This window comes from Vicia villosa, unplaced genomic scaffold, assembly GCF_029867415.1.
Source record: "Vicia villosa cultivar HV-30 ecotype Madison, WI unplaced genomic scaffold, Vvil1.0 ctg.001170F_1_1_1, whole genome shotgun sequence".
In the NCBI taxonomy this organism is placed as follows: Eukaryota; Viridiplantae; Streptophyta; class Magnoliopsida; order Fabales; family Fabaceae; genus Vicia; species Vicia villosa.
In genome coordinates, this window is record NW_026705514.1 from 183,409 (window position 1) to 209,677 (window position 26,269).

A 26,269-nucleotide genomic window follows, 5' to 3' on the forward strand; every position below is an offset into this window, starting at 1 on the left:
ATTCCTCACAATGGGAATTAGCTACCACTGATCCACCATCGTCAAGGACCAGCCACATAATGATTATGAATGCATGCATCAACTATAACATGCTCATCACCCACATAATCGACCAAATGTCATAATCATTAATTACAATAGTAAATAGCCACACACAATCATACTATTTCTTGACCATAGCAAAACACATATTTTATACCAACAATACATGTATAACAAACACCGGTTACAACCACAACATCATACAGGTAAAACATTCATTAGTGTGCCTATAAGCATAAACCACCACAACCAGTTAAAATCGAGTGTTTTAAAAATAATTTGAGTCACAACCCAAAACACCATTTTATTATATGAATTATTTGTTTAGCTTCACTATACTCGAAACGGCTCCAAAATCCGGCTTACGGTTTAGAAGTTACACCTCTTTAAAACTTTTCTAAACGGCTTGTCGCCAACTACCAACAGCACGCGGCGCCACACTCAGTTCGCGGCGCGGAACGAATAGGAACTACGCCTTCGCGGCGCAAACAAAGGTTCGCGGCGCGGAACGAATAGGAACTACGCCTTCGCGGCGCAACCCAAGGTTCGCGGTGCGTACTGAACACAACCCAACTTCCTGGCTTTCTGCCAAGCAGTTCGCGGCGCCAACTCCTGGACGCGACGCGAACTGGCGATTTCCAGAACTCCGAATCGCAGAAAACAGCCTGCGATTTTGCCCTTCCTTCACCAAGTCATTACCAAACCAATCCCATTCCAACCAGATTTCGCATACAGTGAAACAAACACATATAATAACACATTATAATACATTTAAATCATCTAATTAACACCATACATAATCAACTTAATCATTACCTAATCAATCCTCCCAAAACCTAACATTTCTACAACCTAAGCATAACTCAATTGGTACGATTAACATGATCAATTCTATCGTACTACCTATAACCCCATAATAGAAGATAAACGGAAGAGTCCCCCTTACCTGAAGGTTGATTCTTCGCTCTTCCTCTTGTCGCACTTCTTCGCCCCTCTTCTCTTTTCACGTTCAGACTCTTTTCCAAAATGCTGTAACCTTCTCTATTCCACAACTCCTTCTATTTTATTAAAAAATGAAATAAAATTATTTTAATTAGTAATAGGGCCTACCAATGCACCCCCCTCTTTACTAACCACAACTCAAGCCCAATTGCTTAATTCCTCATAATCTTCCATAATTACAAATAATTCCCCATAATTCAATTAAATTAATTAAATTAAATTATGAAAATAACTGGAGTGTTACATGTACAATCAAACCGGGTGTTAAAACACGAGGACACGAGATCGAGAAAGTGCAGGTGTCTATTTAAGTTGCGCGCGACTCGGAGGGTTGATGATTTGTGGCGTTTAAGCGTCATTTGTGGAATTCATAATCATGCCTTGGATGCCAAGTTACACGGACATCCAATGGTGTGTCGTTTGTCCTGCGAAGAAAAGATTGTGATTTCGAATTTATCGATAGTTAAAGTAGCGTCTCGCAACATACTTGCAGATTTGAAACGGAAAAAACTGGATAACGTTTCAAATATCAAGCAAGTTTACAATGAACGACACAATATTAAAGTTTTGAAAATGGACCCTCGGTCGGAAATGCAACAACTTTTGAAACTATTAGGCGATAACCAATACGTGTCAAGCTTCCGAACGTCCGAGGACAAAGTTACGGTGCGTGATATTTTTTGGACTAATCCCGAAAGTATCAAATTGTTCAACAAATTTCCAACCGTTCTTGTCATGGATTCAACGTACAATACAAACAAATATAGGTTTTCTCTTCTAGAGATAGTCGGTGTGACCTCGACGGGCAAGACTTATTCGGTCGGGTTTGCTTTTTTGGAGTGTAAAAAAGAAGAAAACTTTACATGGGCATTGGGAATATGCAAGTCTTTGTTATTTGATCAAAAGGTTATGCCAAACGTCATTGTTACCGACCGGGACAATGCTTTGATGAATGCGGTCGATACCGTCTTCCCAACATCGACTGCGTTACTTTGTCGGTATCACATAACTTGCAACGTGAGAAGTAAGTTGAAACCCGCGGTTGGGAGAAAAGATAGGCCGGATGAAAACGATAAAGTTATCAAAGTCGGTGTTGTTGTGGAGAGGATAATGGCGGCATGGAGGGAGATTTTAGATGCACACTCCAAAGAGGTGTATAACGAGAAATTGGTACACTTTAGGTCTTTGTGCGTTTCCATTAATACTTTTTGTCATTTCGTCGAATCCACCATTATTGACAAAGTCAAGGAAAAAGTTGTGTGCGCTTGGACAAATCAAGTTAGACATCTTGGTTGCACCACGACTAACCGAGTTGAATCCGCACATGCGGTCTTGAAGAGGTGGTTGGGTGATAGCAAGGGAGATTTGTGTCGGGGATGAGACACCGTGAACCAAATGCTCCTAAATCAACACAATGAGATTCAAACATCGTTCGGTCGGAGCAAGACGGTTATGGAACATTGATTTAAGGGGCAAATTCTATTCTCCAAATTTATTTACAACATATCCCGTTCGGGTTTGAATTTTATGTTTCATGAGGCGAAGCGGGCAGAGACCACATGTACGGATAGTTTTTTATGTGGGTGCACCATTAGAAAGACATACAGCCTTCCATGTGCTTGTACACTTTAAAAAAAATGAAGTTGAATTCACTGATACGCATGGATGAGGTAATCGACCATTGGAAGAAGCTTCGTTTTGATGATTTTGACCCGCCGAAAGAAAATGACTCCAAAATCACCATCTCCGACGAGTTGGGAGTGATAATGGAGAAGTTTGCTAATGCAGATGACACAATGAAAATGCACATAAAGGAACAATTACGAAAAATTGCATTTCCGGAGACCACCGATTTAAAACCGCCATCTCAACCGGTTAAAACGAAAGGTGCACTGAAAAAGTCCAAAAATACACAAGAAGACACATCAACAAAAAGATCTCCTTCCTACTTTGGAGATGTTGATGCATTGTTCCCGGATTCACCGACTCCAAAATCCAAGTGTAGTGGTAACAAAGGAGCCCGTATTTCGAAGCCACCTCGAGTACCGCTCGCCATCGCTTAACGACAACGGACACGTTGAGTTCACACCTTTTGAGATCAAGAACGACGAAGATTTAGCGGTTTTGTGGACAACTTTCGACCCATTTTCTTCGAAGGGTCCGATCGAGTTGGACGCGAAACTTCAAAGATCGGGGGACGACGTTATCAAAATGTTGACTCATCCTCACCTACCCGTGTTTAACAATATGTAACTTTATGTTAGGAAGCTAGAACCCTAAACCTAATAAAACTATGAAAAGCTGTAAAACTAAGAGAAAGATAAAACTAAGCTATAAAAATTAAACTTAATTTCTTTTCATTGATATCTCAAATGTGTCAAAGACACTACATTATATAACCTCCATAATAAATAATAAAACTAAAAGCCCAATTACAATTAAAGCCCAATACTAATAATAATAATAATAATAATAATAATAATAATAATAATAATAATAATAACCACTCTATCATTGCCGCGGGGTCCACTTGAACCTTGTCCTCAAGGTTCAGATGCAAATATGAAAATTTAAAAATTTGACCGATATCTCTAGTCCAATAGAGATGTATGGAAGCAAAATCTATGTTCTCAGCCCTTTGAATGTCCAATCAAAAAGTAGTGCTCCATGTCACACTAAAAATTAATAATTTAGTGAACATGCTTTTGGTCCAAGACCCAATTTTTTTCAACCCGTGCCCATATTTTTTCCAAAGCAACCCTAATAATTTTCTGTCCAATAACAACAAGCAATGGAGCAACGACTGCCACATAGTTCAATGGTTGAGAAAGAAATAAAGCTATCATCTCCAAGGTTGAAAATAAGGGCACAAATATTCTTTTCCAAAATATTGGCAATTATGCTTCCGCTTCTTCCTCACTTCAACTTAAGCACTAAAGCAATTTTTACAGTTTCGGCGGCGGATAAAGTGAGTTATCAATTTTTTTTCTTCCGGTGGATGACAAAGGGCGGTGAAGATTGAAGAGCTTGTTGTCATTCCGCTGGGATGAAAAATAAAAATTACAACACCAAATAGATCGAAGCTTGAGAAGAAATGTTGTTGAGGTGTATTTGTCATGGCAACAATGCAAAAACGATTTTTCATCAACGAGGTCCTAAATGGTGATTGTTCTGTAAATCCGTTGTATAAGAACAAATATTTTGCCGAAGATGCTGCCAGAAAGATTACCGGAGTTTTTGCCGAAAGTGACACCAAAGTTTTGAAGGATAGAAAAACACTTAGAAAGGGGGGGATTGAATAAGTGTGATTTTAAATCTTGGACGATAAAAATAAATTGCACAATTATTTTTATCCTGGTTCGCTGTTAACGAAGCTACTCCAGTCCACCCCCGCAGAGATGATTTACCTCAACCTGAGGATTTAATCCACTAATCGCACGGATTACAATGGTTTTCCACTTAGTCCACGACTAAGTCTTCTAGAGTATTCTGATCACAACTTGATCACTCCAGGAACAACTGCTTAGACAACTTCTAAGACTTTTCTAGAGTCTACTGATCAACCTGATCACTCTAGTTACAAACTGCTCAGCCAACTGCTAAGACTTCCTAGAGTATTCTGATCAACACGATCACTCTAGTTCCTTACAACTTAATGTAATCTATTCAAGAGTTTACAAATGCTTCTTAAAAGCTATAATCACAAACTGTGATATTTCTCTTATCGTTTAAGCTTAATCTCACTAAGATATTACAACAGCAATGTAGTGAGCTTTGATGAAGATGAAGATTCTGAGTTTAGATTTGAACAGCGTTTCAGCAAGTTTGATATTAGTTGTTTTGGTGCAGAATCGTTAACCTTGCTTCTCATCAGAACTTCATATTTATAGGCGTTGAGAAGATGACCGTTGAATGCATTTAATGCTTTGCGTGTTCCGTACAGCATCGCATTTAATGTTATACGCTTTTGTCAACTACCTCGAGCCTTGTTCACGCTGTGTCTACTGACGTTGCCTTTAGTAGCTTTAACGTTCCTTTTGTCAGTCAGCGTAGTCTGCCACGTGTACTTCCTTCTGATCTGATGTTTGTGAATACGACGTTTGAATATCATCAGAGTCAAAACAGCTTGGTGCATAGCATCTTCTGATCTTCTGACCTTGAAGTGCTTCTGAGCGTGATACCATCTTCTGAGCTTCAGTGCTTCTGATCTCTTGTTCTTCTGATGCTTCCATAGACCCATGTTCTGATTCTGCTTCGACCATCTTCTGATGTCTTGCCAGACCATGTTCTGATGTTGCATGCTGAACCATTTGAGACACAACTTCTGAGCGCTGAATTATGCGTACTCTTTATATATATTTCCTGAAAGGGAAATTGCATTGGATTAGAGTACCATATTATCTTAAGCAAAATTCATATTATTGTTATCATCAAAACTAAGATAATTGATAAGAACAAATCTTGTTCTAACAATCTCCCCCTTTTTGATGATGACAAAAACATATATAAATGATATGAATTTGCGATCAGAAAGAGTAGACGGCAAAAGACAAATTACACAGCTATAGCATAAGCATATGAATATGTCTCCCCCTGAGATTAACAATCTCCCCCTGAGATAAATAATCTCCCCCTGAAATAAATACTCGAAGAACTTTGATAAAAGACTTCCCTGATTATTTCGGTAGAGACGATCATATAAGCTTCTGCCTTCAGAGAATTCATAGCTTCTGACTTCTGCTTCCATTGGACAGCTTCAGAACTTGAATTTCTTTAGATCCTTAGAACACTCACAGCTTCTGATTCCTGCTTCCATCGTGGACAGCTTCAGAACTTGAATTTCTTTGATCTTCAGAACATTCACAGCTTCTGACTTCTGCTTCCATTCAGGACAGCTTCAGAACTTGAATTTCTTTGATCTTCAGAACATTCACAGCTTCTGACTTCTGCTTCCATTCAGGACAGCTTCAGAACTTGAGTTTTCTGGATCTTTTAGAACATTCACATCTTCTGATTTCTGCTTCCCTCGGATAGCTTCAGAACTTTGAATGTCTACCAACATCACTTCATGCTAGATTTGTATCAGAACATTGTTGAATGTACCAGAGCATCATCAGAGCATCTCTACATCCTGAAATGTTACAGAACAAAAACTAAACGACAAAAGTCAGCATGAACGAGTTAGAACATAAAATGTATGTTTGAACACATTATATGTATCAGAGCCATATAGGCTGAAATAATGTATCAGAGCAAATAATGTATCAGAGCCATAACATTATATGTATCAGAGCAAATAGAATTTAGTCAGAACAGGATAGACAATGATATTCAAATTCTATTATCAGTGCTTCTGATTCATTCTTCTTTCTTGCTTCTGATCTCTGAAGCTTGACAGCACTCAGCTTGCTTCAGTTTCCAAGAGCTTATTCCTTTTACAGAATAACGCTTCTTATGGTTTTGCTTCTAGTGTTTGCTTCTGAAGATTCACTTCACTTCTCTGTACCTGCAAAACACTTAAACCATATAGAACTTGCAGTTCTTGTTAGTGAATGTGTGGGAGCCTTTACCCAGCAACTGATAGATTAATCAAATCATTTATCATTTATCTTTCTCCCCCTTTTTGTCATAACATCAAAAAGAATATTTCAAAAGATTCAGATGCATAAAACGACAAATAAAATCACTGGAATGTAAATCAAAGACACTTTTTCATTGATAATCAAAAAAGGTTTACAAGACAGGAATGCAGGAAAACAGATGCAACAAGGAAAGGAAACTACAAAGACCATTTTGACGAGTATTTAAAAAGAAATAAAATGAAACGAATGATGACTAGCATTTAATGTTACGTGACGTGAGGAGAGATAATAAAGACAAATGAGGTGACTAGCACAGTTACCTATGGTCGGTGTCCCTTCAACTGCACGCACGTTTATCCACGAATAGTAACGACAGGTTTACCATCCCGAGATAAAATGTAACAGCTGTTTTGCTTTAAAAGAGGTTCTGAATCAACTTAGACAATGAAACGTTAGTAATAACCGAATCATAATTTCTAAAAGATTTCAATCAGAACTTCTGATAAAAAAAAATAATCCATTTTCATTTCAGAAGATACTCATACATGAGAACTTCTCATCTTCTCATTCTGGGCATAAATCCATACTGATGTTCTTCAGAATGAATTTAAACCTATCTTCAGCCAGGGGTTTTGTAAAGATATCAGCCCATTGATGGTCTGTATCCACAAAGTTTAAAGAAATAACACCCTTCTGAACATAGTCCCTTATGAAATGATGTTTAATCTCAATATGTTTAGCTTTTGAATGAAGAATAGGATTCTTAGATAAACATATAGCAGAAGTATTATCACAGAATATAGGAATGTTACTCTCATATATCTGATAATCTTCCAACTGACTCTTCATCCAGAGCATCTGTGTACTACAGCCAGCAGCAGCGACATATTCTGCTTCTGTCGTTGATAGAGCAATAGTTGCTTGCTTCTTGCTGTACCAGGAGATCAAATGACTTCCAAGAAATTGGCAACTTCCTGAAGTACTTTTTCTTTCAATTCTGTCTCCAGCATAATCAGCATCACAGAATCCTACTAAGTTGTATTCGTTAGATTTTCTGTAAACTAAACCAACATTAGTAGTACCTTTCAGATACCTTAGAATTCTCTTAACAGCAGTTAAATGAGATTCTCTAGGATCTGATTGGAATCTAGCACACAAACAAACACTGAACAAAATGTCAGGTCTAGAAGCAGTCAGATATAGAAGAGATCCAATCATACCTCTGTATAACTTCTGATCTACCTTCTTACTTACCTCATCCTTACCTAGGATGCATGTTGGATGCATAGGAGTTTTGGCTTCTTTGCAGTCTAGAAGATTGAACTTCTTCAGAAGTTCCTTCACATACTTGGTTTGATGAACATACGTTCCTTCTGATGTTTGATTTATTTGTATTCCAAGGAAATACTTGAGTTCTCCCATCATGCTCATTTCAAACTCAGCCTGCATAGACTTAGCAAACTCCTTTCCAAGTGTAGCATTAGATGTTCCAAAAATAATATCATCTACATATATTTGACAAATTAAAAAATCCCTTTTAAAGGTTTTACAAAAGAGAGTAGTGTCCACTTTTCCTCTAGTGAAACCATTATCCAGAAGGAAAGAACTTAAGCGTTCATACCAAGCTCTGGGAGCTTGCTTCAATCCATATAATGATTTCTTTAGTTTAAACACATGATTCGGAGACATAGAGTCTTCAAAACCAGGAGGTTGATGGACATAAACTTCTTCATCTATATAACCATTTAAGAAGGCACTCTTAACATCCATCTGATAGAGAGTGATGTTATGTTGAGTGGCAAAAGAAATTAATAGACGAATAGACTCTAACCTGGCCACTGGTGCAAAGGTTTCTGTATAGTCAATCCCTTCTTGCTGACTATAACCCTGAGCCACCAATCTGGCTTTGTTCCTTACCACCTCACCTTTCTCACTGAGCTTGTTTCTGAAGACCCATTTTGTACCAATTATATTGAATCCATCTGGTCTAGGAACAAGGTCCCAAACATCATTCCTTGTGAACTGATTCAGTTCTTCTTGCATAGCAATTATCCAGTCTGGATCTTCTAGAGCATGATCAACAGAAGTTGGCTCGATCAAAGATACAAGACCTAATTGACAGTCTGCATTGTTCCTAAGGAATGCTCTTGTTCTGATTGGATCATCCTTCTTTCCAAGAATGACATCTTCTGGATGACCAGAGATGAGTCTGGATGATCTTCTGACAGATGGTTCTTCAGAAATACTTAGATCCTCCAGAGAAGCTGATACTTGATCTTCAGATTCTTTGCTTCTGAGAAGCTCTGCTTCTGATGCATTGCTTCTTGGCTCAACAACTTCTGATATATCAATATCATAACCTGCAAAATTATCAAACTGCTTTGGTTTTTCAGAACCAAGCTTATCATCAAACCTGATATTGATTGATTCTTCTACAACCAATGTTTCAGTATTGTATACTCTGTAGCCTTTTGAGCGTTCAGAATATCCAAGAAGGAAACACTTTTGTGCTTTGGAATCAAACTTACCAAGATGATCTTTAGTGTTCAGAATAAAGCATACACATCCAAAAGGATGGAAATATGAAATGTTGGGCTTTCTATTCTTCCACAATTCATAAGGAGTCTTATTTAGAATAGGTCTGATAGAGATTCTATTCTGAATATAGCATGCAGTGTTTATTGCTTCTGCCCAGAAATGCTTAGCCATATTGGTTTCATTGATCATGGTTCTGGCCATTTCTTGCAGAGTCCTATTCTTTCGTTCTACAACCCCATTTTGCTGTGGAGTTCTAGGACAAGAGAAATCATGGGCAATACCATTTTCTTTGAAGAACTCTTCAAAGGATCTGTTCTCAAATTCACCACCATGATCACTTCTGACCTTTATGATTTTACACTCTTTTTCAGATTGAATCTGAATGCAGAAATCAAAGAACACTGAATGAGTCTCATCCTTGTGTTTCAAGAATTTTACCCATGTCCAGCGGCTATAATCATCTACGATGACTAATCCATATTTCTTCCCTCTGACAGATGCTGTTTTGACTGGGCCAAACAGATCAATGTGCAAGAGTTCTAATGGCCTTGAGGTAGAAACAACATTCTTAGACTTGAATGCAGGTTTGGAGAACTTGCCCTTCTGACATGCTTCACAAAGAGCATCTGATTTGAATTTCAGATTAGGGAGTCCTCTGACAAGATTCAGTTTGTTAATCTGAGAGATCTTTCTCAGACTAGCATGACCTAATCTCCTGTGCCAGACCCACTGCTCTTCAGAAACAGACATAAGACAAGTCACCTTCTGACTCATAAGATCTTGCAGATCTGTCTTATAAATGTTGTTCTTCCTCTTGCCTGTAAATAGGATTGAGCCATCCTTCTGATTTACAGCCTTGCAAGACTTTTGATTGAAGATTATATCATAACCATTGTCACTTAATTGACTGATAGATAAGAGGTTATGAGTTAATCCTTCTACAAGAAGTACATTAGAAATGGAAGGAGAGTTACCAGACTTTATAGTTCCAGAGCCAATTATCTTGCCCTTCTGATCTCCTCCGAACTTGACTTCTCCTCCTGACTTAAGCACCAGGTCTTGGAACATAGACCTTCTTCCTGTCATGTGTCGCGAGCATCCAGAGTCCAGATACCATGACATGTTGTGCTTTGTCCTTCTTGCAGCCAAGGATATCTGCAATAGGAATAATCTTATCCTTAGGTACCCACATTTTCTTGGGTCCTTTCTTGTTAGATTTTCTCAAGTTCTGATTGAACTTGGGTTTGACATTATAAGCAATAGGAGGAACAGCATGATAATTTTTAATATGAGTTTCATGACATTTCCTAGGTTGTGGCACATGCTTCTTGGTGTGTGTTATGTGAAAACTTTGTGCATGTGAAGTGTGCCTAATATCATGAGAGTGGCCATACTTGAACTGATCATACAATGGCTTGTATGTGAGTTTCATTTCATCAACAGGTTCAAGTTTGTATGGGGTTTCACCCTCATAACCAATGCCAACTCTTTTGTTTCCAGACACAGCATATATCATAGAAGCTAGCTGACTTCTGCCAATACTTCTAGATAAGAACTTCCTGAAACTTAAATCATATTCTTTCAGAATATGGTTTAGACTAGGAGTGGATTTTTCTGAATCAGAAGGAGATCCAACATTATTGGATAATTTTAAAAGTTTTTCTCTTAATTCAGAATTTTCCAACTCAAGCTTCTTTGTTTCAAATTCAAATTGCTTTTTCAGCTTTTTGTATTTGAGACTAATTTGAGACTTGAGTTCCAGAAGTTCAGTTAGACCGGAAACTAACTCATCTCTAGTAAGTTCAGAAAATACCTCTTCAGAATCTGATTCTGATGTAGATTCTGATCCGTCATCCTCTGTCGCCATCAGCGCACAGTTAGCCTGCTCGTCTTCAGAATCATCTTCTGACTCATCCCAGGTTGCCATAAGACCTTTCTTCTTATGAAACTTCTTCTTGGGATTCTCCTTCTGAAGATTTGGACATTCATTCCTGAAGTGTCCTGGTTCATTGCATTCATAGCACATGACCTTCTTCTTGTCAGATCTTCTGTCATCAGAAGATTCTCCATGTTCAAATCTCTTTGAACTTCTGAAGCCTCTGAACTTCCTTTGCTTGCTCTTCCAGAGTTGATTTACCCTTCTGGAAATCATGGACAGTTCATCTTCTTCTTCAGATTCTGATTCTTCAGGATCTTCTTCTCTAGCCTGAAAAGCGTTAGTGCATTTCTTGATATTTGATTTTAATGCAATAGACTTACCTTTCTTTTGAGGCTCATTTGCGTCCAGCTCTATTTCATGACTTCTCAAGGCACTGATAAGCTCTTCCAGAGAAACTTCATTCAGATTCTTCGCAATCTTGAATGCAGTCACCATCGGACCCCATCTTCTGGGTAAGCTTCTGATGATCTTCTTCACATGATCAGCCTTGGTGTATCCTTTGTCAAGAACTCTCAATCCAGCAGTCAGAGTTTGAAATCTCGAAAACATCTTTTCAATGTCTTCATCATCCTCCATCTTGAAGGCTTCATACTTCTGGATTAAAGCTAGAGCTTTAGTTTCCTTGACTTGAGCATTTCCTTCATGAGTCATTTTCAAGGACTCATATATGTCATAGGCCGTTTCCCTGTTAGATATCTTCTCATACTCAGCATGAGAGATAGCATTCAGCAAAACAGTTCTGCATTTATGATGATTCCTGAAAAGCTTTTTCTGATCATCATCCATTTCTTGCCTTGTCAGCTTTACGCCTCTGGCATTTACAGGATGTTTGTAACCATCCATCAGAAGATCCCATAGATCACCATCTAGACCCAGAAAGTAACTTTCCAGTTTATCTTTCCAGTATTCAAAGTTTTCACCATCAAATACCGGCGGTCTAGTATAACCATTGTTACCGTTGTATTGCTCAGCAGAGCCAGATGTAGATGCAGGTGTAGGTGTAGACTTTTCACTTTCATCAACCATCTTTTACTGAAGCGTTTTTCTCTTCCTGAATCTTTTCTAAACACGGTTAAGTGCTTGCACCTTAGAACCGGCGCTCTGATGCCAATTGAAGGATAGAAAAACACTTAGAAAGGGGGGGATTGAATAAGTGTGATTTTAAATCTTGGACGATAAAAATAAATTGCACAATTATTTTTATCCTGGTTCGCTGTTAACGAAGCTACTCCAGTCCACCCCCGCAGAGATGATTTACCTCAACCTGAGGATTTAATCCACTAATCGCACGGATTACAATGGTTTTCCACTTAGTCCACGACTAAGTCTTCTAGAGTATTCTGATCACAACTTGATCACTCCAGGAACAACTGCTTAGACAACTTCTAAGACTTTTCTAGAGTCTACTGATCAACCTGATCACTCTAGTTACAAACTGCTCAGCCAACTGCTAAGACTTCCTAGAGTATTCTGATCAACACGATCACTCTAGTTCCTTACAACTTAATGTAATCTATTCAAGAGTTTACAAATGCTTCTTAAAAGCTATAATCACAAACTGTGATATTTCTCTTATCGTTTAAGCTTAATCTCACTAAGATATTACAACAGCAATGTAGTGAGCTTTGATGAAGATGAAGATTCTGAGTTTAGATTTGAACAGCGTTTCAGCAAGTTTGATATTAGTTGTTTTGGTGCAGAATCGTTAACCTTACTTCTCATCAGAACTTCATATTTATAGGCGTTGAGAAGATGACCGTTGAATGCATTTAATGCTTTGCGTGTTCCGTACAGCATCGCATTTAATGTTATACGCTTTTGTCAACTACCTCGAGCCTTGTTCACGCTGTGTCTACTGACGTTGCCTTTAGTAGCTTTAACGTTCCTTTTGTCAGTCAGCGTAGTCTGCCACGTGTACTTCCTTCTGATCTGATGTTTGTGAATACGACGTTTGAATATCATCAGAGTCAAAACAGCTTGGTGCATAGCATCTTCTGATCTTCTGACCTTGAAGTGCTTCTGAGCGTGATACCATCTTCTGAGCTTCAGTGCTTCTGATCTCTTGTTCTTCTGATGCTTCCATAGACCCATGTTCTGATTCTGCTTCGACCATCTTCTGATGTCTTGCCAGACCATGTTCTGATGTTGCATGCTGAACCATTTGAGACACAACTTCTGAGCGCTGAATTATGCGTACTCTTTATATATATTTCCTGAAAGGGAAATTGCATTGGATTAGAGTACCATATTATCTTAAGCAAAATTCATATTATTGTTATCATCAAAACTAAGATAATTGATAAGAACAAATCTTGTTCTAACAAGTTTTTGCCGGAAATGATGTTAGAGAAGACGCCAGAGTTATCTCTGAAGAAGATGCCGGAAATATTGCCGGAGAAGATGTCAGAACTTTCGCCGGAGAACATCTCAGTGAATGAGAATTTTCTGCTTCTTTTTCTAAAGGTTTTTCTGTAGTTTTCAGTCCAACATATCTTTCTTTCCATTTTTTGTGTGTTTTTTTGAAAGAATCAAAAATATTCTGAATTTTGTTCTTTCAACTCCTCTCTAGATCTGTTTGAGATTTCATGAGTTTCAATTATATATTGTTTTAGAATTTCTAACTGGTGAAGTGTTTCTGGTTGTGAAAAGAAATTTGGAGATGAGGATAGTTGTTCAGGTGGAGCAGAAACTATGGGTTGTTGTTGATGGTATGAGATATATGGAGGATATGAGGTTGGATAATAAAATGTAGGGTATGAGTTTATGGATGGTGGATATGGGTTAGATGATATAGGTGGTGAGGTTGAAACAGTAGAATAATAAGGATAGGTTGAAGGAATGTTCCATTGATGGAATTGAGGTGTGAAGTTGGAATACTCTATGGGACAGATTGAGTGCAAGAATGAAAGCACCAATATTAGGAAGCTAGAACCCTAAACCTAATAAAACTATGAAAAGCTGTAAAACTAAGAGAAAGATAAAACTAAGCTATAAAAATTAAACTTCATTTCTTTTAATTGATATCTCAAATGTGTCAAAGATACTACATTATATAACCTCCATAATAGATAATAAAAATAAAAGCCCAATTATAATTAAAGCCCAATACTAATAATAATAATAATAATAATAATAATAATAATAATAATAACAACAATAATTTGCTCAAATATATCTTTTTGAATGGGGACGCGCGGGAAGCGAGGACGAGGGAGGCCAAAATTGGTGCCATCGTCTCCGGCAACGCAACCTTCTCCGGCACCTTCCACGGCGGAGAAGGACCAACCTGTTCAGATAGAGGAAACTGTTGTCCCGCCGGGAGAACATACGCAGACGTTGAAGACGATACCACCTTCGTTAGGCGACGAAACCCTAGATCCAGATGATGACCGAAATGTGAAGGGGAAGACACAATCAGATCGAAAACTCTGGGTTGATGTATTGACTGAGAATCGGAATCCTTCTAAAGGTTTATCAATCCAGTACGTGGCTCCGACTCTGGTTGATGGCGAAGTTGAAATAGAGATAGAGGAAGACGATGTCCAATCGGAGATTCAATTTTGGGAGAATGCTCTTATTCTCTATGCGCTGGGAGAAACTTTCAGCATGAACATGATCAAGAACTTTATGGTGAAGACATGGAATTTCGTCAAGACCCCGGATTTGTATTACAATGATGAAGGCTACTTCATCCTCAGATTTCAATCGCATGAGGATCTTGATGCTGTACTCATGAGAGGACCTTACACGATGAGGAACGTTCCACTGTTGATACAAGAATGGCGAGTTGATTTCAATCTGAAAAGGGATATGCTGCAGACGCTTCCAATTTGGATCAAACTTCCTCAACTCCCACTGTACCTATGGGGGGCTAAGAGTTTGAGTAAGATAGGTAGCGCCATTGGAGTTCCACTGGTCACGGATGAATGCACGGCTAGTAAACACAGAGTGTCTTATGCCAGAATTCTGGTGGAAGTAGATATCACAAAGGACATGGTCAAGGAAATAGCCATTAAGGATAATGAAGGTAGAAGATTGACACAATATGTGGAGTATGAATGGAGGCCTATGTTTTGTGACAAGTGCAAGAAACTGGGACATCAATGCAAAGAGCCAATGAAGAAGATAGAGAGGAAATGGCAGCCCAAGCTCAAGGAGCCTAGTGTGGAAGTTCAGGCAAAAGAAGGCACCACAATCCCTGAGGAGATTACAACACCAAAATCACTTATTGTGCAGCACAATGAGGAATCTAAAGAGGATGAGGGTGATAACTGGACAAAAGTGATCTCTAGCCGTGATCGAGGTAAGAAAGTTGTTTCTGCTAGAACCTCTAATGTGATTAACTGCCTTAATGGGTTTGAAGCACTAGGTATTTCGAAGGATACTTTAGTGCCTTCAGATGGTGACCCATGTTAGCCTCTTGGAACGTTAGGGGGCTCAATAATTCAGGTAAGATCCGAGAGATTAGCTTCCGTCTCCGTCGTTTACAACCTGATATTATGATTTACATTGAAACTCGTGTTAAAGAGAATAAAGCTAAGTCTATTAGAGAGAAGCTCAATTTCCATAATAGCTATATTGACAACTATGATAAGCATGCAAATGGTAGACTGTGGATCTCGTGGAATGCAGCCAAATATGATATCCAAATTGTTAGATGTTCTGATCAAGCTCTTCATTGCATAGTTTTTGATAATCAGGGAGTGTTTAAGTTCTACCTTACTGCTGTCTATGCCCATAACCTGTTGGCCCAGAGGAAGATATTGTGGAATACTTTGGAACAGCTACATACCACTATTCAAGGACCTTGGTGCATCCTTGGTGATTTCAATAATGTTATGACTGCACAAGATAGAATAGGTGGTAAACTGGTTTGTGAGTCTGAGTTTAAAGATCTTCAGGAGATGATGAATCAGACTGGCCTAAGTGAAATGAGTAGTAGTGGTGATCACTTTACTTGGAGCAACAAGCACACCACTGGGACTATCTATTCTAGGATAGATCGAATGCTTGGTAATACTGATTGGTTTCTTAGTAATTCTGATAAAATCTTGAAGTGTCTTGCTCCTAATGTTTCAGACCATGCCCTTCTTAGTTTTGAGGAGGAAAGGCCTAAGAAATCTACTGTGAGGAGATTCAAATTCTATAACTGTATCACTGAGATGCCAGGTTTTCAGGAAGTTGTCATGCAGAATTGGAATAAACCTATCAATGGTACTGCCATGTTCATTTTGTGGAACAAGTTACAGAGGCTGAAACCTATTCTAACTCAGTTTAGTAAGGAGGTAAACAATTTGAGTGCCCAAGTTAAGAAAGCTAGAGCTGATCTTGAAGAAGCTCAAACTGATCTTAGCCAGAATAGAATGGATGCAACTAGAATCATGAAGGTTAAGGAAGTAACTGACAAAGTTATTCACCTTAATAACTTGGAGAATAGTATGATGAAGCAGAGATCTAAAGTTGATTGGCTGACTAAAGGGGACTGCAACTCTGCTTATTTTTATGCTACCATAAAGGCTAAGAAACAACAAAGGAGCATGGACTGTTTAAGGCAAGAGGATGGAACTATGCTTACTGAGCAAAGTGATATAAAAAATGAGGTTCTCAATTTCTATGGTAGCCTGATGGGCAGCAGAGCTAGAAATTTGAAGAAAGTGGATATTGAGGCTCTTAGGAAAGGCAATCAGATAAAGTTCCATCAAAGAGAAAAGCTTGTGGCACATGTTACTGTTCAGGAAATAGAGGAGGCACTCAAGGGTATTGGTGATCTTAAGGCCCCAGGCATAGACGGCTATGGAGCTAAGTTCTTCAAGGTGTGCTGGACCATTATCAAAGATGATGTTATCCAGGCTGTTCAGGAGTTCTTTCAAAAAGGCAAGCTATACAGGGCCTTTAACAGTACGATTGTCACATTGATCCCTAAGCATGCTAGAGCCAGCACCATTAAGGAGTACAGGCCTATAGCAGGATGTACTACCTTCTACAAGATTATTTCAAAGATTATGACTCAAAGATTAGGTGATGTTCTTAAAGATATCATTCATAATAGCCAGGCTGCTTTCATCCCTGGCCAACAGATTCACCATCACATCCTGCTAGCTACTGAACTCATGAAAGGATATGGTAGGAAGCATGGTCCTCCAAATTGTATGATGCATCTTGATCTTCAGAAGGCATATGACATGGTCGACTGGAACTCTCTTGAGTGTATCCTGAATGAGATAGGTATGCCTAAACAGTTTGTGGATTGGATCATGCTAGTTACCTCCTCTGTTACATATAGATTCAATATTAATGGTGAGTATACTGAGATATTGGAAGCTCAAAGAGGCCTTAGGCAAGGGGACCCGATCTCCCCCTTGCTATTTGTCATCATTATGGACTACCTTCATAGAGTCATGGTGAAGATGACAAATAACACTTCTTTCAAATACCATACTAAATGTGCTAAATTGGGAATCACTCATCTTGCTTTTGCAGATGATGTTCTCCTATTTAGTAGAGGTGATCCCAATTCTGTCCAACTCATGATGCAGGCCTTTCAATCCTTTTCTGATTCTACTGGCCTATGTGTGAATCCCCATAAGTGCAAGATCTTCCATAGTGGTATTGAGGAAGAGGTGTGTAACAGAATTCAAGAGATCACGGCTTTTGGAAGAGGCTCACTCCCAGTCAGGTATCTTGGAGTTCCTCTTGCTAGCAAAAAGCTTAACACCATTCACTATCTGCCTCTGATTGATAAAATATTGAGTAGAATTAGTCACTGGTCTTCCAAATTACTTAGCATTGCAGGCAGAATTTTACTGGTTAAAAGCATCTTCCTTGCTATAACTCAGTACTGGATGATGTGCTTCCCCATCCCAAAGCATGTGATTCATAAAATAGAGGCTATATGTCGTGCTTTTGTCTGGACAGGTACTGATAAAAGTCGAAAGAGTCCCATAGCCTGGTCTCGGGTTTGCAGTCCCATTAAATATGGTGGTATGAACCTTATTAACATGGAGGTTTGGTGTAATATTGCCATGTTGAGATGTCTTTGGAATCTTAGTATCAAGAGGGACAGTCTTTGGGTGAAATGGGTTCATACCTATTTTATTAAGCAAGCTAATATCTGGAATGCTACTCTACCTATCACTGCATCCTGGATATTAAAAGAGATCATGGCCCGGAGAGAAGATGTACAGGCTCATAGGCAATATTGGAGTGAGATGGAAAGTCGGGGAAGATTTACCATGAAGAAGCTGTATGATAAAGTCTTGAAGGAGGATGTGGAGGTGACTTGGAGCCATCTGATCCAGCACAATGCTGCCAGACCCAGGGCAGTTATTTTCTTATGGATTGTCTGTCATAATCGACTTGCAACCAAGTGTAGATTGAAGAGGCTTGGGATGTTGCAAGATGACATTTGCAGTCTATGTAAGAATGGAGTGGAAGATACCAATCATTTGCTGATTGATTGTTGCGTGACCAAGCATATATGGCAGGATATTTTACTCTGGTTAGAGGTGCAACACTTACCTATTCAATGGCAGGAAGAGTTTGATTGGATTAGCAAGCACTCTAGAGGTAAAAGCTTCCGATCCCATGTGCTGAAAATAGCTATAGCTGAAACCATTTACGGTATTTGGCAATATCGTAATGGAAGGACTTTTGGAACAGAAACACAAGAAGACACTAGCTTAGTTGTGAGTAGAATTATAGATACAATAGTGTTTAGAACTTGGCTTAAAACCAAGTATAGGAAGAACATAGCTTTGCTTATGATGTGAATGTCCTTGTATGGAGGGACTAGTTTGTTATTGTACATATATTTTTTAAAATAAAATATATTCTTTTCTTTCAAAAAAAAAAAAACAATAATTTGCTCAAAAAAAATAACAATAATAATAATACCAATAATAATACTAAGAATAATAATAATAATAACCACTCTATCTATAACCACTCTATCACTTATGTAATGTGATCGATGTAATATTCATTCGATTAAATAAAGAGAATCGTTGTTGTTTGATATTTTTTTCTTCCAGACCTTATTTCGGAAGTTCATTTCGAATTCTTCCAAGGGGGTGAATTCAAAGATGAACTTCCGAATACACCAATTTTCTAGAAAACAACTTTATTTCGGTAATACATTTACAAAATCAGTGTTTTTAAAAAAAAACACGTTTTCGGAAATACATTTCCGAAAACACCTTTTTTAGGTATTTTGATAAATTCACCCGGAGGTGACCAAAAAAGTTAGTAAGTGGGTAAAGAAATTCTCTGTATATAAGCTAAACCAACCCAAACTGGCTAGCATACATCCTTACCTATCGCAACGCACTGATTTCTTACACTCTTCCGTAGCTCTAACCCTAAAATCTTGCTCTCTGCAACACAAGACTCAAAAATGGCCGCAAAACCATTGGTAGGAAACGCTTTTCTCTCTGCAACGGTTGAAGATTTACTACTGAGACTCGCTTCATCAGAGTTCATCGATTACATCACAAGCAGCAAGTTGAATCTCCTCAAACTCGCAGTGTTCGAAACATCGCTTCTCACTCTCAATTCAGTTCTTCCCGACGCAGAGCGGAAGCAGTTCTTCAATCCCGCAGTCAAACGATGGATGGATGATTTGTACGACGTGATCTCAGATGCAGATGATTTGATTGATGAAATCGGTTACGATTTGATGAAATGCAAGGTGAAGTACACTCCACCTAAAGACGATTTCACAATCAATTATAGATTGTATTTGATGAATCTAAGGCTACAACGTTTTGTTCAAAGGATAGATTTCATTGGTTTGCAATCTGTAAATGGTAGGGTTTCTTGTAGAATGCGTTCGAGTTCGGGGTCAAGTTCAGTGTTAAATGAATCTTTCATAGTTGGTAGGGAGGATGATAAAAAGAAATTGATGAATATGTTGTTGTCGGATACCGGTACGAACCTAGATGTTGTTGCAATTTTAGGTGTTGGAGGGGTTGGTAAAACTACACTTGCTGAACTAGTTTACAATGATAAAGAAGTCAACGATCATTTTGATTTGAAAGTCTGGATCCGTTTATCGGAGGATTTTGATATTGTGAGAATAATAAAAACTCTACTTGCATCGGCATGTTCATTAAGTTACCAGGGCAATAATCTTGATTATCTTCGACTTGAGTTAAAGCAGAAGTTGAATTGTAGAAGATTTTTATTTGTGTTGGATGACCTATGGAATGTTGGTTATAATGATTGGCATGAGTTGGTAGCTCTTTTGGTTAATGGGAAATTGGGAAGTAGGGTGATCATCACGACGCGTCAAGAAAAAGTTGCAGAGGTTGTGCGTACATTTGTAATTCATAAATTAGAACCTTTGTCAAACGAAGACTGTTGGTCTTTACTTTCCAAGCATGCATTTGGAAGTAAAGATTTTGGTGCCAATGAATACCCAGCTCTAGAATCAATTGGTAGGAAAATTTCAATGAAGTGTCGAGGGTTGCCACTAGCTGCCAAAACACTTGGAGGGCTTTTGTCTTCAAATGTTGATTTAATGAGGTGGATTTCAATTTTGATCAGCAACATATGGAACATACCAGACAATAATATTCTTCCATCTTTGCTTTTGAGTTATCAATATCTTCCCTCTTACTTGAAAAGATGTTTTGCCTATTGCTCAGTTTTTCCAAAGGGTTATTCCTTTAAAAGGAAGCAATTGATCTTGTTGTGGATGGCAGAAGGCTTCCTTGAACATTTTCAGGGTGAAAAATCACCGGAAGAAGTAGGTGATGTCTACTTTGTTGAATTGTTATCGAGATCCTTCATTCACCAGTTGAATGATGACAGTGAGAGAAAAAAGTTTGTTCTGCATGACCTTCTCTATGATTTAGCCGAGGTTGTATCTGGGAAAAGTTGTTGCAGGCTTGAAGGTGGTGGCATCATCTCAAAAAAGGTTCAACATTTGTCATATATTCAAGACGAGTATGACACTTTCAACAAGTTTGAGATTTTCTACAGTTTTGAAAGCTTGCGAAGCTTCTTACCTATTTATGTTCAACCGAGTCTCAATTACTTATCTAGAAAGGTGGTTGATGATTTGCTACCCACACTCAGACGTTTGCGTATGCTATCCTTATCACATCACAAAAACTTCACCGTGTTACCAGATTCAATTTATAAATTGAAGCATTTGAGGTATCTCGATCTCTCCCACACTGATATCAAAAGCCTGCCTGAATCAATATGTGACTTGTACTATTTGCAAACCTTAAATTTATCATCATGCTCTTCACTCAATGAATTGCCGGTAGATATCGGGAAGTTAATTAATTTACGCCACCTTGATATCAGAAACTCTCGCATTAAGAAGATGCCAAAACAAATTGTTGGATTGGAAAACCTTCAAACTCTATCTGCTTTCATAGTGGGCAAGCAAGAAGTTGGATTAAGTGTGGGAGAACTTGGGAAGTTTCCTAATATTCGGGGAAAACTTTACATCGGAAATCTGTGTAATGTCATCAATGTCAGTGAAGCATGTGATGCTAACTTGAAGAATAAAGAACTCATTGATGAGTTAGAGTTAATTTGGGAAGAAGAAGAACGAACACATGATTCACAAACAGATAAAGTTGTGCTTGATGGGTTGCAACCATCAATAAACTTGAAGAAATTGACCATTGGCATTTATCGCGGGACAAGCTTTCCAAGTTGGTTGGGAGATTCTTCATTTTCTAACATGGTTTACTTGTGCATATTTTCTTGTGACTATTGTGTCACACTTCCATCATTAGGGCAACTGCCTTCTCTCAAAGATCTAAGTATAGAAGGTATGTCGATATTGGAGACAATTGGTCCAGAGTTCTATGACATGTCAGGTGGAGGTTTTAATTCTCCATTCCAACCATTTCCATCCCTTGAGCATCTAAAATTTTCCTACATGTCTAATTGGAAGGAATGGCGTTCCTTCGGAGGCAGTAAGTTTCCGTTTCCTCGTCTTAAAACTCTGAAGTTAGATCATTGTCCAAAACTGAAGGGACATTTGCCTAGCCAACTTCCTTCCATAGAGGAAATTACAATATTTCAGTGTGACGGTATGTTGGCTACACCATCTACTTTGCATTGCCTTTCCTTGGTAAAATCTTTAGAGGTGCATTCTTTAGAGTCCACTGAATGGTCGTTGTTTGAAAGTAATTCTGCATGTCTTCTGCAGCGTTTAATAATACGGAACTTTAGTAGGATGATGTTGTCTCTACCTTAAATGTTTATGAGTTCCACTTCTCTTCAACACTTGGAACTCTATTCAATTCCATCTCTCTTTTCATTTCCGGATGATGGTCTACCCACTTCTCTGCAGTCACTAAGTATTTCTAACTGTGAGAATTTAGCATTCTTGCCTCCTGAAACATGGAGCAAGTACACATCACTCGTGTCTTTGGATTTAGCGCAATCTTGTGATGCACTTACCTCCTTCCCACTGAATGGCTTCCCTGTGCTCCAAAGTCTTTACATTTCAGATTGTGAGAAACTGCAATGCTTTTTTATTTCAGAAATTTATTCCCATTGCCCGTCGAGCCTGCAATCACTTGATATTTCCAACCGTAATGCATTTATATCACGTCCTCAAAGGATGGACACCCCCAAACGTAATTCACTTATATCACTTCCTCAACGGATGGACACCCTCATTGCTCTTGAAAGCTTGCGTCTCATATTACCATCATTACCATGGTATGAAGGAGCTACCCTCCCTCCCAACTTACGATCAATTTTCATTCAATCCTTGAGAACGAAATCATTTTCCACCGGATTGGGTCTCCAAAACCTTAGTGCTCTGTCTAATTTGGATATTCGAGGTGATGGTATTGTTTACACCTTGTTGAAGGAGCAGTTGCTGCCGGTTTCTCTCGTGTCTCTGTCAATACATGATTTCTCTAAAAGGAAATCCTTACCAGGAAATGGACTGCAACACCTCTCCTCTCTTAAAAATCTTAAATTTAGTAATTGTTCTAAGATTGGATCATTGCCAGAAAACATGTTTCCTTCCTATCTGAAATCACTGGAATTTTCAGATTGCCCAAAACTTAAGTCCTTGCCGGACAGGTTACCTTCCTCTCTAGAAATACTGGAGCTTGATTATTGTCAAAGACTTGGATCATTGCCAAAAGAAGGCCTCCCTTCTCTTAAGCGACTGATCATTAGTAATTGCCGTCTGTTAAAAGCAAAGTATGAAAATCAGAGAGGGGAACATTGGTCCAACATTGCTCACATCCCTGTCATAAAAATAGATAATAAGTTGACAATATGAGCAATGGGAAGGGAAGGAAGAATTGCAATCAAATTTTTCAGGTATGTTTTTGTTATATATCTCGGCTAGTTAGTTACTGTCCAAGAGAAAATAGAAAATTTCAATTATAGCATGTTGTTCGATTTCATATAGCACGCCATGTGTATGTATGTGACTTGATATTCCTTGTTAATTAAAATAAAAGCTTTGACATCTCTATAACACTTGCGTTCTGCATTCATTTGTCATCTTTTTAGATTCTAAGGTCCTTTGCTAGTTGCTACATTTCTCCCGAAATTGATTGATAAAACTATGTCCAGGCTGAAATTAGGTAGAGACACAACTTTTGAGTTTTGAGTGTGAGAAGTGAGAACTTGATGGTGAAATTTAATTTACCATATTACCTAGGAGTGTCGAGACCCAATGACATACACTGGTGGTACTGGTTTCAGTCCAATTTTTTGAAGCACCGTTTTATGGTGAAATTTATACTACTTAGTTTGCTAATACTCATGTTGGTTTTGACTAAGAAACACTTGAAAAGTTTGTGTAAAACCTTTTTAAGATTGTATAATATTTGTTTTCTTAATGTCAATATATGACATCATGATTGCTACTGAGAAATATAGTTGAAAAACAATTCTGATGGTCTATAGTTTCTTAAATTTTTTATGATTGCAGACAACAGTTAAAGCCTTGGAAATGATATTTTACAGTAGAAGATGGATCAGTTTAACCAAATGGAGTAGAATACAAAGTTGAAAAATCTGAATAGCATGAATCGGACTGAATGGAGTAAAGTTCAAGGATCTGTTTTGATATTATGTTATTGATATGAACTATAATGTCTTTAATTATAATGATCATCAACAATTGACCTTATTCATGTTTTTATTCACAAGCAAGGACTGGTTTTCAACATAAATAATGATTTATTCTTTAGTAAAATTAGAGAGAAATTTTTTGGGTTTGTTTGATTTGATAATTCGATAATATACAAATTCAATACATTATTGACATTATCAAGTTTGTTTTTGTAAAACATTAATTAATAGATATAAATTAACTAAGATCAGATTTTGAAAAAAACCAATAAATGGCAAGAGAAATGGACAATACTTATGGGACTGTTTTATTTATTTATTTATTTATTTATTTTCACTTCAACTTATAATTAACAAATAAGAATGTAGGTAGATTAAATTTCGTTCCATTATATTATAATATATATTTTTTCAATTTTTAAAAATAAATGTACCATTTTCAAAATATATCGCATGTGATACATTCTATTTTTGTAATCTACTCATTTTAGTTATTTTATATCTTAGTGATTTCTATGTAACTCTATTTCTGCATGGCTTGATAGGTTTCTTAGTATATAGCACATAAAATTCTTTTTAATAAAAAAATCAAAATGAAAATAAATCTTAGGATACTTGGTTGGCTTCTTGGGGTCATTTTAACTATCATCTAAGTAATTTTTAAATTTCATAATTTTTTGAATAGACACTAGAAGAAATGTGTTCCCACCCACGTGATGTTGTGACGTGGTAAAAACGAGGTTATAATTTTGTAGTTGCGAACGTGGTTAGCACGCCACAACATCTTTTACGAATAAAATATTAAAGATAATGTAAAAATGGGGGAGTCAGAGATTTTTTATAAAATAAATAAATTTGCGACATGTTAATAATGTCGTTGGTTTTAAATAAAATTTGAAAATATTAAAATCCCTAAAAACTTGATGGAGGAATTTTTGAAATTTTGAAAATTTAAGTTGTGTCATGGTATACACGTCGCAACACTTTAGTGGGAATATTCCCTAACCTTGAAATGATTTGGTCTGACTTGATGTAGTGTAATCAATTAATAAAGTATCCGTTGAAAATATTGCGATATGCTTTCCACCTCGCAACTAGCGACATGTTCCACGCGTGGCAAACTTCTATCCGTTGGAACTTTATTTCAAAAAGTTAGAGATGGGGAAGGATCGCCACGTCCAGCATAATTGACACCACAAGTAATGGAAATAATAAGACAATTGGCCCTAACTGAGGCGAGACGTGAGTCAGCGCAACGTGAGGCGACGCTAAAAGCCCAAATGGATGAGCAAGCTCAACGTGAGGCGGCGCTAAAAGCGCAAATGGAGGGGCAACAACAAAAAATAAAGACAATGGCGAAGAGACAAGCAGAGATGGAGCAGCAAATGCGATTATTTATGCAATTCCAACAAAGAAGTGGTAGTCAACCGTTTGGTGGAAACGTAGGAGTGGTTCGAAATGAGCGAGAGAATGATGATGAAAATATGAACCTTGAGGATTTTTCCGATCCAGATGACCCTTAGAATTAATTTTATTTTGATTTAAATTTGAAATTGTGTAGGATAATTTAATTTTATGTAATATTTTATTTATTATATTATAAGTTCAATATATTTTAGTATTTTGTTTATTATATTATAGCATTTTGTTTATTATTATTATTTCAATAAAATAAATATTTTTATTAATATTTATTAATTTTGAATAAAAATATTAATAATAAAATCTTTTTTATAATAATAATAATTTTTTTTTTAAAATTTAACGTTTGTGACGTGATATACACGTCACTAAATACAGGGGTGGCCCTGAGCATGGGCTCGTGGGGCGGGAGCCCAGGGCCCCATAATTTTAGGGGCACCAAAATTTTTCTTACCCCTAATATAAAAATACTTGCTAGAATATTATATTTGAAAAATACTGACTAACAAAATTATAGGGGCACTACAATGTCAAAATTAATAAAAGAATTTAGTTTCTCATAAATAAAATATAAAGTAGAATAAAATCAATTAATTCCCCTAAAATAAATCAATTAATATTATGATGAAAATCCCCTAAAAACAATACTATGATGAAAATCCGTCTCAACTCA

General features: G+C 37.5%; 1 pseudogene; it reads left to right on the forward strand.

Moving 5' to 3' along the window:
- Nucleotides 1-19,394: 19,394 nt before the first annotated feature.
- On the forward strand, nt 19,395-24,496 carry LOC131633720 (putative disease resistance RPP13-like protein 1; annotated as a pseudogene).
- Nucleotides 24,497-26,269: the final 1,773 nt, after the last annotated feature.